At 39.4% G+C, this 10,505-nt stretch overlaps 1 protein-coding gene across 1 annotated transcript in view; it reads right to left on the reverse strand.

Moving 5' to 3' along the window:
- Positions 1 to 2,171, reverse strand: part of TTC29 (tetratricopeptide repeat domain 29) — a 219,937-nt gene extending 217,766 nt beyond the window's left edge. Inside the window, exon 1 of the mRNA XM_068942226.1 lies at positions 2,005 to 2,171. The gene's annotated coding sequence lies outside the window, so the exon portion shown is untranslated. The remainder of the gene's footprint in view (positions 1 to 2,004) is intronic.
- Positions 2,172 to 10,505: the final 8,334 nt, after the last annotated feature.

Here is a 10,505-nt window from a genome sequence, read left to right on the forward strand (position 1 = left end):
GCACGTGTATAAATGATGCACAGACTAACCAGGTCCGACCAAAGCTATACAACAGAGTCAGCTGAATTACGGACAATATTTTCCCAAAGGCATTCCATAGGAACAAAGAACAACAGTACATAAAACTTAAAAAAAACACTGCTCCAAGCTATTGTCATCTTCCCAATGGTTGACTCACTTTTGTCTTAAGCAGAAACTAACGTATGAAATGTATAATACTTATGTAAACCTCCACATACTGCATCTATATCTTTGTCTGTATTCTTCATAGCATTCTGGTTTTTGCTTACATCCTCAAGTATCAGTACTGTGCAGTTTGATATGCAAACCTTCATGATAACAGCAGCATAAAGCAACCTCTGCATACCCATTTCCATTTAAGCCAATGGCAAAATACACTGAACAAAATGACAACTAGCAGAGTGCAATGTTTAATCACTTTTCACATAAATGAAAAATGAAAGGGAATTTCCACATGAATTTTTTTTTCAGTATTAGTATTTGCTTTACAAATAATAAATCCCCAAATATATTCTCAACTAAGACCAGCATCTGTTGAATGTGCAAGTTGAGAAAATGAAGCATTTTTGCATGTGCAAAATAACTCTTCACATTTTTCTCTGACGGAAAGCTTTGGGATTGCTCTAACTTTGCACAAAAATCCAGCCTTCAGGCTGCGGACAAACCAGGAAAAAAAATCCAAAGACAGATTGCCCAAAACTGTAAACTTGAATATTTATTAATTGGAGTTCCTGACTGCAGCTCCATTGCTACTGTGATGCAGAGTGTTTTTTCTGTGGTTTGTTTTAAATGCAAAACAACATATATTTTAAGAGAAACTCTGAAAGAGTTTAGTTCATTGGTTAATTCTGTGGTCTGGGACACTGCAGAGTTTGAATATCCACTTTTAGCCTTCAAGCACCTCTTGCTAATTGCTTCTCAGCTTGAGTCCCTTTTTCAGGATTGCCAGGGCATTTGAGAAATAAAAGTTAAAAAGATCGCAAGTATACAGGAGTAAAAACAGCTGGAGAGACTGCCTGCAACTCAGGCAGCAATAAATGCGCTACGTCCAGACAAAGCAAATGAAGAAAGATTTTAAACATCAGAAAATCTGACTATCATTTTCACTTCTCACTACATCAGAAATCTTTGCTATAAGGTAAGGATTCAAGCTGCATCATGTAAGATTAGGATCTGAAAATGAGGAAGAGAAGAAGCTTTCTTCCTCCACAACAGCGAGAGCACACGAAATACTTAAAACATTTGGGCTTAGTGTAGCTGTTATAACAGCACTCAAATCTCTAGCTGATTTTTCTGGATTTGCATATGTGTCAAAGAATAACAAATATTCCTCTTTTCCTCCTTCCCTTGTGTAAGAGTGCATTGTTTCCAGTTAACACTTAGGAACTGCAGAGAATTTGCTGTGCCTGAGGAAGCCAGCAGGAAAGCAGCACTCCGCCTAGTGTTCTCTCTCTAAAGCTTGGAAATTCTTTAACAGCATTCACTGATCTGTTATCCACTGCTCAGATAAGAAACTCCAGAAAAATCAGCAAAAGTGAATCCACTGGTGTTGAGTTTTACAGCGTCTTACAAAGAAAATGGAGAAAGTGCAGTTTGTTTAATTACTGGGGTCACTTACTATTTCCTTTCTGAAGCAAGCAATATAAAGCCTGCTTGCTGTCAAACATTTCTATTTGCAAGATAAAATTGATCAAGGAAAATTAGGATCTCACTTTTAAAGATTTAAGCTCATTACTTAGGGAGTGGCTGAAATACAAAAGAAATGCATCTTTTATTGCAAGCTGGGCAATCCTGGCTACCTGCGTTTAGCCAAAATAGGACAAATCAAATTCAAACTCAAGTTAGAAAACTGTGCTCTAGTTTACCAGTTAACCTAAACTTGCTGACCCAATTTAAAATCAAAGAATTAAGGATACCAAGGCCATATATACATGCACATCCCTTTAGGGAGCAAGGATCAGACATCATAAATCTGCACCTTACTTTTTGCAACTGATTTCCTTTCTCTTCTTTACTTCCTCTGCAAAAATTGCTGACAAGTATTCCTAATGGCCTTCTAAGGGCAGAAGAAAGAAGCGTTCATTTCTGCCACAGTGGATTCAGCCAGTATGAAGCTGCGCTACTTGAAAGAAATTTCTCTCACTGTCTTTAAGACAGGCAGCAGCTTCTCAGGGACTCTCAATGCAGGAAGTGCTGGTGCTCATGTTGTGTGTCTCCATCCACGTGACTAGGCAGAGTGACAGGATCCTGACATAGGCTCTGGTCCAGGACTCTGGTCTTTAGCCACAGCTTAACAACTTTACTCAAATTTAAGATTAGAAACCTTAACGTGTAGACACAAACTCTTTTAAGTCTGCTTTTGGAGTCTGGGCAGGTTAAGCTACTGATATGAGTATAGTGGTAGTGACCAAGCCATTGCAATTGCAGGCACTGCGGCACTCAGTCATCCCTGTGAAATGTTCCTTATGCCAATACCTGAAGAAACATAGATGCTTTGGAGTGAGATTCAAATATGCTCAGCATGATGCGCAGAAAAGCCACTGTATTTTATGTCAACTAAAAGGAAACGAGCATGGCCCGAAAGTGGAGAGCTTATGGACTACAACAGTCTTCTGGAACCCAGTCTTCTGGTCTAAACCCAGTCAGGCAGAGGAAGAAGTGAAACCCAACCTTTCCTGGGCAAATACTCTAACCTCTGAGCAGCTGAACAGAAAGCAGCACAAATACACTTCCCTCTCATGTTTTTTGCAGAGCCTACTCTAAAAATCACCGCCAGACAGAGCACAGCTACAGGGACAGGCAGAGAAATCTTGATATTATGACTCCTGAGAATCCTTTGGGATGCGATACTCCAGTGGTACTTGAGGCACTTCACCATGGGGAGCTGATCACAACAGAACTTTAGCTGTCTAAGGTTTTCCAATGTAAAACAGCGTAGGCACAGCCAGCAACTGGGGAGGTCCAGAGTCTAGCTGAGTAGCAACTTCTAGGATCTAAAATTTGGACACACTACTGCCCTTTGCCCCCTGCAAAGGGAATTAGACACCTAGGCCAAGCATAAATCCCTGATGTGAATTTAGACCTAAAATTTCACTGCTATTTAAGTTTAAGCTAGCTCATTTGGCTTGCTGAATACACTTAAGAATGAATCTTCTTTACAATGAAAATATTTGCTTGGCATGGATTATTCCCTGCCCTCAGTAAGCACGTATGGTGGAAATCGCAAAGTCCTGCCCCAGCGCGTTTACAGTCTGCCCAGAGGTTGAATGCTGATACATCCTTCTCAGGCAGCGATAGCAAACCACTTCCTCCTACTGGCATCACTCTTTCTCAAGGAGCCAAAGAGAAGCTGGTAACGGTATCCAGCTCCTGCACAGGCCAGTTTGTTAACTACTTGGGGCTGCAAAAGAAAGGTCAGGTTTGTGGCCAAGGCACTTGTTTGGTGCTCAGTCTAGTTCTTGGTATTAATTCAGCTTCCTTTGTGACCCTGGGCAAGTTGCCTATCAGTTTCTCAGTTATCCAGCTATAAAATGGGAATTCAGAATACCTCCATGTTTCCTCACCATCTGCCAGGTCTATTTACACTGTAAGCACTGGGTAGCAAGTGTCCTATTATTCATAGGCCTAGGCCAGATGGGACTAGCACACCTTCTAGTCTGACCTCCTGCAAACCACAGGCTATTATGTATATGTACAGTACACAGTGGGGAACTGATCACAAACGGGATCTCCAGGTGCCCTTCCAACAAAAGAGCACCAATAATAACTCATTCAAACACAGCCACCACCTTACCTTGTATGTCCAAAGTACTGTGCCTAAATAGAATTTTGAATTAATTTTTCATTATTTTTATAAACTTACACAAAGTTCTGTGTGCTTCTTCCTTATTTTGAAAATTGTTTCAGAAAACTATTTATAATAATGGAAGAAGTTACTGAAAGATTTCATAAGTGATAGGATATCACAAAGACGAGATACTTCGACAGCCCAGCCCCTTAACTAATGGCATATGCCAACGTGCTTAACAGAAGCACTACTGATTTCAGTTCTCAGTTAAGCATGATGTAGCATTAAGAAAAAACAATGTTCTGGAAGTCATTTAGATTGTCTGGGCACGATGCATGCATAAGTTGGACTTCCTTAAAATAACTTACTTTGTCTTTCAATATGTAAACTTTATAAGGCTCATCCAAGTGAAGTAGCCACATTCTCTTCAGTTGTACTGATGTAAATCAACAAGGAGTAACTCAGGTTTAACCCAAACACAATCCCTGACTTGTACGTATCTTCAGATTATGTCCTCAGTGACATTTCATGATTACTGTAGGTTTATAATGGAGGATTTAAATGACACTGAACAATACTGATGGACAGAGTCAAATAAAATTCAGCTCAGTGGGAATTAAGTTTGCTCCTCATTTCTGCTAGTGTTAAAAGAAAACTGCTCAGTCAGTAGTAAGATTTTCATATCTTACGTTTGGATGGACTGGAAGAGAACAGTGCAGAAGAAAATAGTGCAGGAAGAAATGTGGCAAAAGCCATCATGTGTGTACTATAATATCACTTGTTTATTCAGTTCATAATTCTATTATGTACTGCCATCATGTCAGCTCATCACGATTTTGAAAAAAGGCAGTAATTCATATTGTTTCTCATGTGTGTGTCCACCCATGTGTGCATTTTTCCTCAGGCTTTCCAATCCTTGTTTAGGAGCTGTGATCATCTCAGTGCGGAATTCAATCTATCAGATCCAATACGTGCTAAGGGGGTGAAATATAAGGGCTTGCAACTTGTAAGAGTTCAAACAAGATGATCTGATTGCCCCAGTCTGGACTTAAATTCTGTGATTCTATGACACCTAGTATTGAGATGAATGAGCTGGAAGATATGCTGTCCTCCTTCTCTCTCCTTGTAATACAAGGAAGCTGATGTAACTATAAAATTTGAGATGGAATACAAGACAGTCCTTGACTGGATTCGCTTCTCATTCAACAGCTACATTCGACAGATACCTGTCTTCTCCAAGAGCCTTTTTCAGGAAAGAATATGCTGAAGAAAGGAGGAAAAAGTCCATCTGAAGATAAAACTTACCTACTTTAAATACAGGCAGGACAAGAACAAGTTTTGCAGGGGGTTATTTTTAGGAAAAGACATTAGAGTCCAGGACTCCAATACTGAGAATGGACCCTGTTATACAGGATGGCATGAGGGAAACTAGGACTGGAAGTGGAGGAAATGAAGACCGGGAGCACAGGGACAGAGTGGTATTATTCAAACCAAGAGTGTGACATCAGAAGTAATCAGGAGGTAACAGGAAACTTGGAGGTTTTGAAGTGGTATCAGCTCATCTAATGTAACCCCAGAGAGTACTGAGATCAGAAGAGAGCAAAGCAGGGAGAAATGAACCAAGAATGAGCTAGGAAACTGAAGGACAGCTGAGACAAATAGCTATGAGCAATGACAGGAGACAAGATGAAGGATTCTAGGAAGAATACTGGGATGAAAACAGTGCAGATGAGAGGAATGAGATGGACGACTGAAGCAGGGAAATGAAGAGTAATCAGACGTGGACAGAAAGGTTCAGTCTTTGATGACTTCAATTAGCCAAGATTCCTTTCCCAGGACCTGGACTGAATGAACCTGGATGAAACAGGAACGTTTGTCTGTTCCCAGCAAGGAGTTATGGAATCCTGTGAGTGCATATCTCTTCCTCCTCTCTACTGACAGTCATTTTAAAAGATAGCTCTCTGCTACTGCTGTCAGTTATGCAGTTAGCTCAAGTAGCAGATGGTTGTCAGGTGGATCCAAAGATTACCATCTTGCTGATGACCCCTGTGGGTGTTGTTATGATTCCACAAAATACAGGTTGGTGCTTTTGGTCTAAAAACCTAGGGAATTACACACCATACTAAAAAGAATACTACACTCACAAGTAAAGTAAGTCATAAGATAACACAAAATATCATCATCACAAATGCCTGTGCCTTCTTAATTTACTCCCTTTTGTGCTTATTCCTTATAATTTACATTGCTCTGCAGTGATCATAGCTGCACAGTTAAGATAGCTATTGGCCTTATAATCTTTCTCTCGTTTCTTTTTCTGCTTTTTTAACAATTCGGAAGATGGGTGGCAAATTAATGAGATGACTGTAGGGAGAAAAAAAGATACTGTTAGGATAAAGACAGTTGAATTGTGCCTGAAGAATGAGATTCTATATCTGCCTCTGTCTTTATGCAGTACAAGGCAGGACTCTGAACAGAAAACTTTACTAATGGGATGATCACTGATTGTCTGTCTCTCACTTTTTAGATGCCCAGTGTGAAACATCTGGCCAAGTTCACAGAATATTCACAGTCACAGCCAAAGTTTAGTATGTTATAATGGTTTTCTGAATACCTTATATGGTATAAAATGCAGAGTGCTTTGAAAACTATTTCCAAGGCATATCAGTGTGACCACCAAAATTAACAGAAATTTGGCAGTTTTGAAAGTGTTATCAGACTATCTGTGTTTCCTAGTAACAACACTTAATTTTATACGGATATTGTAAAGCACCACAGAAGTGACCACAAAGAAATTGGTAATCTAGTCTTCAGAACAGAGTATGAATAATGTGAAGATATGGGATCTCACCTTCAACAGTGAAGATGCAACAAAGCACTGAATGCTGATGAAGTAAAGACCATCCCAGCTGTGGATCACAGAATGCACTGACATTGTGAAAATTAGTACTATGTGTTTGCATACATAAGCATTGTGTAATAATACTTACCCAGGAAGGAAAAAAATGCAGGCTGTACAGGCAACATTAATGTGTGCTTTATTTTGAAAGCTTAATAATGCTTTGTTAATCCAGATTTTTTAAAATGCAATATGCCATATATAATCTCATCTATATTGTCTTGAACAATTTATAGGAAGCAGGAAAAAAAAGTTAAATAGAAATGTAACCCTTTTTGTCTCGGTTTCAGAAAAGATGTAATCTAACATGTTACTTCAGAGCCAGGTTGCAGCACGAAGTTTTTCTGTCAAAGATTTGGACTAGACTGAAAAGAATTATAAGATTAACTTGTAAATTATAGAGGCTAATTTTCTGGCATTGAAATCATCATACTTCATTTCAGTAAGAATAGGATCAAGCATATTCATGATTCCCACTCATGACCTTCAGGCATGCTGAACCCAGTGGAGAACAGGAATTTTAGTAGTTTTATCCATAGGCAGGAGCACTGCCTCCAGACAAAATGATTTGCAGAGCTGACGTCTGGATTTTTGAAATGCTTATTTCATTATAGATCCAGACAAAGCTAACTGCAATAGCACTTCTGGGAACCTGCCATCTCGATGATAACCCACAGGCACGTGTGGGTTTTCTGTCAGACATGGAAGTAGCATGCATTTGACCTTTGGCGTTATTTAAAATATCTTGTTCCCTCAAAACTCTATATGCGAATGCTTACACGCACTGAAACTCCTTGTAATCGCGTGGGTCCTTTTTCGTATTCAACAGGATGCAAGTTACCCAGGACTGCTCAGATTTCCTTTTATTCTACTCTGTAGTCGCGTATAAAACGTCAAGGAAAAGACGGTGACAAAGAACAACACTGACATCTAGCGGGCATGCTGAGCACATTTACACATCGGAAATGCACAATCAGTATATATAAAATTCATTGTACAATGTGAATGGGGGCAAACATTTCTTAGTAAAAGCTATTTCACAATCAGGTTTGTCATAACTGCTTTGAAGATACCATTGATGAATATTTTAGACAAACGAACGCTTAGTCAGGATTGCCTTTTTTGTGGTATCACATATCTCGGGAGGTGGGGACACTCAGATACAGAGACATTAGGTCTTAAAGCATCCACTCTTTTGGCTCGGGATGCCTGATTTAAGATGATAAAGTCTAATAAAGTCTCCAGTCAGCAGATATAAATCTTGACTTTTTTCCAGAATAAAAAAAAAAAAGGCTGCACTGGAGCTTCTTAATGAAGTGGCTATAAGATAGTTTATTGACATACAGGCAAAAAATACTTTTTCCTTCTTATCTTAGAAAAAGCTGAATCATTTTTTCTGTATCTGGAAAGTTTCATTCAACCTAATTCTGACACTTGCCATGGAAACATGCCATGGAAATGCCAAGGCCAAATGGTTACAACCTGGCAAGTAATAAGTGGTTGAAAACAGAGCCTTACAAGTGGGAATGCGCAGCAAACACACATAGATAACACTGCCGCTTCTTACTGTGGCTTTCTAGAGCTTACACAGGCTCCACAAGGAGACCAAATTAAATATGCTGCATTTTGCAGCCTGGATATTTTATTACAGCTGCGTAAGTTAACCCAAAACTTGTCAAAGAAAAAAAAAAGAAAAAATAAAAGGATGTTTCTCTAAAATGTCGTCCTATTCAAACTACCTTTAAGAAATATGAAACACTATTACATGCCTAGAACCTTTTGAGAATTCATTCAGTGCAATGTATGCATTAGTACATGAGATCAGTCCTCAGGAGGTGTTGCACAGGAAACATCTTTAGTGGAGAGTAAACCTCTCTTTTGTGAGCACAGTAGCACCCTGTTTATTTCCCATCCACATAGCCAGTAAGGCTTCTGTCTCTTTTCTTTTCTTTACCACAACAAAGTTTAGGAGGCTTATACTATCTCAAGCTTTAGTAAAAAGGTAATCTGGCTGTGGTGGTATAAGCCATAACCATACATTGCTGCTAGCCCTGTTCTGCATCCTTGCGGAGCTATGGTACCCAAATCTGATTGATGAAAAAACATGCATTCCCTGCTTATAAATGTTTAAAGCTAAAACACTGTACCTCACATTGCAAGAGCTGAGACTCGAGCAATTCCTCTTCTCTGCTTCAGATGTAGCAACCTCTAGCAGAGATGCAGCACGGACAGCTGAAGAAGTTTAAGGAGACAGCTTATAGTACCACATCACCAACAGTTGTCAGTTAAAGTCCTAAGTTTAAAAAAAAAAAAAAGAGAGACATTTTATAGCCACTCTATAGACCCCACTGCAGAACATATTGCGAGGCCTGTCCTCAGCTAACACCATTTGATCACATGTAGCATCTACATCACTCACAGCAAGCAGTACAGTTTTCTGATTACACAACCATTTCTCTTAGAAGTTATACACATGTTCTTGACAGACTGCCAAAAGCATTTGCACTGAACGAGGCCCAAACAAAAGATTTTGAAATATTTGCTGAGTCCTCTGACTGAAAAGATTCTTACTTGGCTCAACTAGGAGATTTCTTACACAGGGAGACTTCTTACATACACAATATTACAGAGCGATGCATATGTGGGGACTGACACTGTGAGAAGAACACAGCGACACGAAAACCAGAAACAGCCACGGTAGTGAAACCTTTCCCTCTCCCCTTAAACATAACAATTATGGAGAAGCATGCTGGGTAGCAGCAGTTTGTCCATGTGCCAGCACAACATCAATTAAATAATTTTTTAAAAATGTCCAGAGTGTTATGCAAGCCAAGCTTTCAAGAGAAAAAAACCCAGCCCTTTGAATAAATGAACACTGGGTGCTGGCATCAGCTTTTAGAGTTGTTATTCTTCTCCTATACGACTACTTTCCCTTCTGAGGTCCACGCAAGAATTTATTTATAACTGTGGGACACCAGCGCTGGTGCCTTGTGACACACCGCCTCTCTTACTGGAAATGCTTTTGGCTGATTTACTAGCAATAGAATGAGCAGCTTACGAATCCGGTGAGAACAAGTACAACCCCTAGAGCGGAAGCAGGAAAAAGAAGGCCTTAAGATGCATATAAAAAAATTCAGCACAAAAACAAGATGAAAAGAGTCTCAATTTTGAATACAGTTATCCTCATTTACAGATAAGTAATGGAGGCAAGAGGAAGCTAAAGGCCAAAGCATCAGCTCTTAGATGCTGTATTTAAGATAATAAGGGTATAAGTTTTTAAAGGTGAAAAGCATCCATAAATATTTATATATACACACTATAAAAATCAAAACCAAGGCCCCCAAACATGGTAGATGTTTTACAAAACATCAGTCACAAGACCGTCCATCATCACACAGCAAGCCCATAAAACTACTAGAATAAACTCCTAAAACTGTGATTTTACTAGAAATTTGAGACTCTTTCTTTCCTGCAATCCTTCAGAAGGATATCTTCACAGAAACCTGGTATCAGCTGACAGATTTTTGCATCTTCCATAACTTTCTTTTTTCCGTTCCCCTGAGTGCTGTATCAGTCAACACTTCACAAAGCCCACAGTCCCTTATCAGCAGATGCTAGTGTTCATGCACCCCCTTGCCAATGGATAGGCAAGTTTGAAACATGCCTTATTTATTTTGGAGAGTTGATAAACTGTGATTCTTGGCTCTCAGTATTTCTAAGTTTGGGAACAGCTTTATTTATCAGCAGCTCTAAATTCAAGGCTAGAAAACTTCTATGAAAATGTGTAGACGGTCCCTTAGA

This window comes from Struthio camelus, chromosome 4 (genome assembly GCF_040807025.1).
Source record: "Struthio camelus isolate bStrCam1 chromosome 4, bStrCam1.hap1, whole genome shotgun sequence".
Lineage (NCBI taxonomy): Eukaryota > Metazoa > Chordata > Aves > Struthioniformes > Struthionidae > Struthio > Struthio camelus.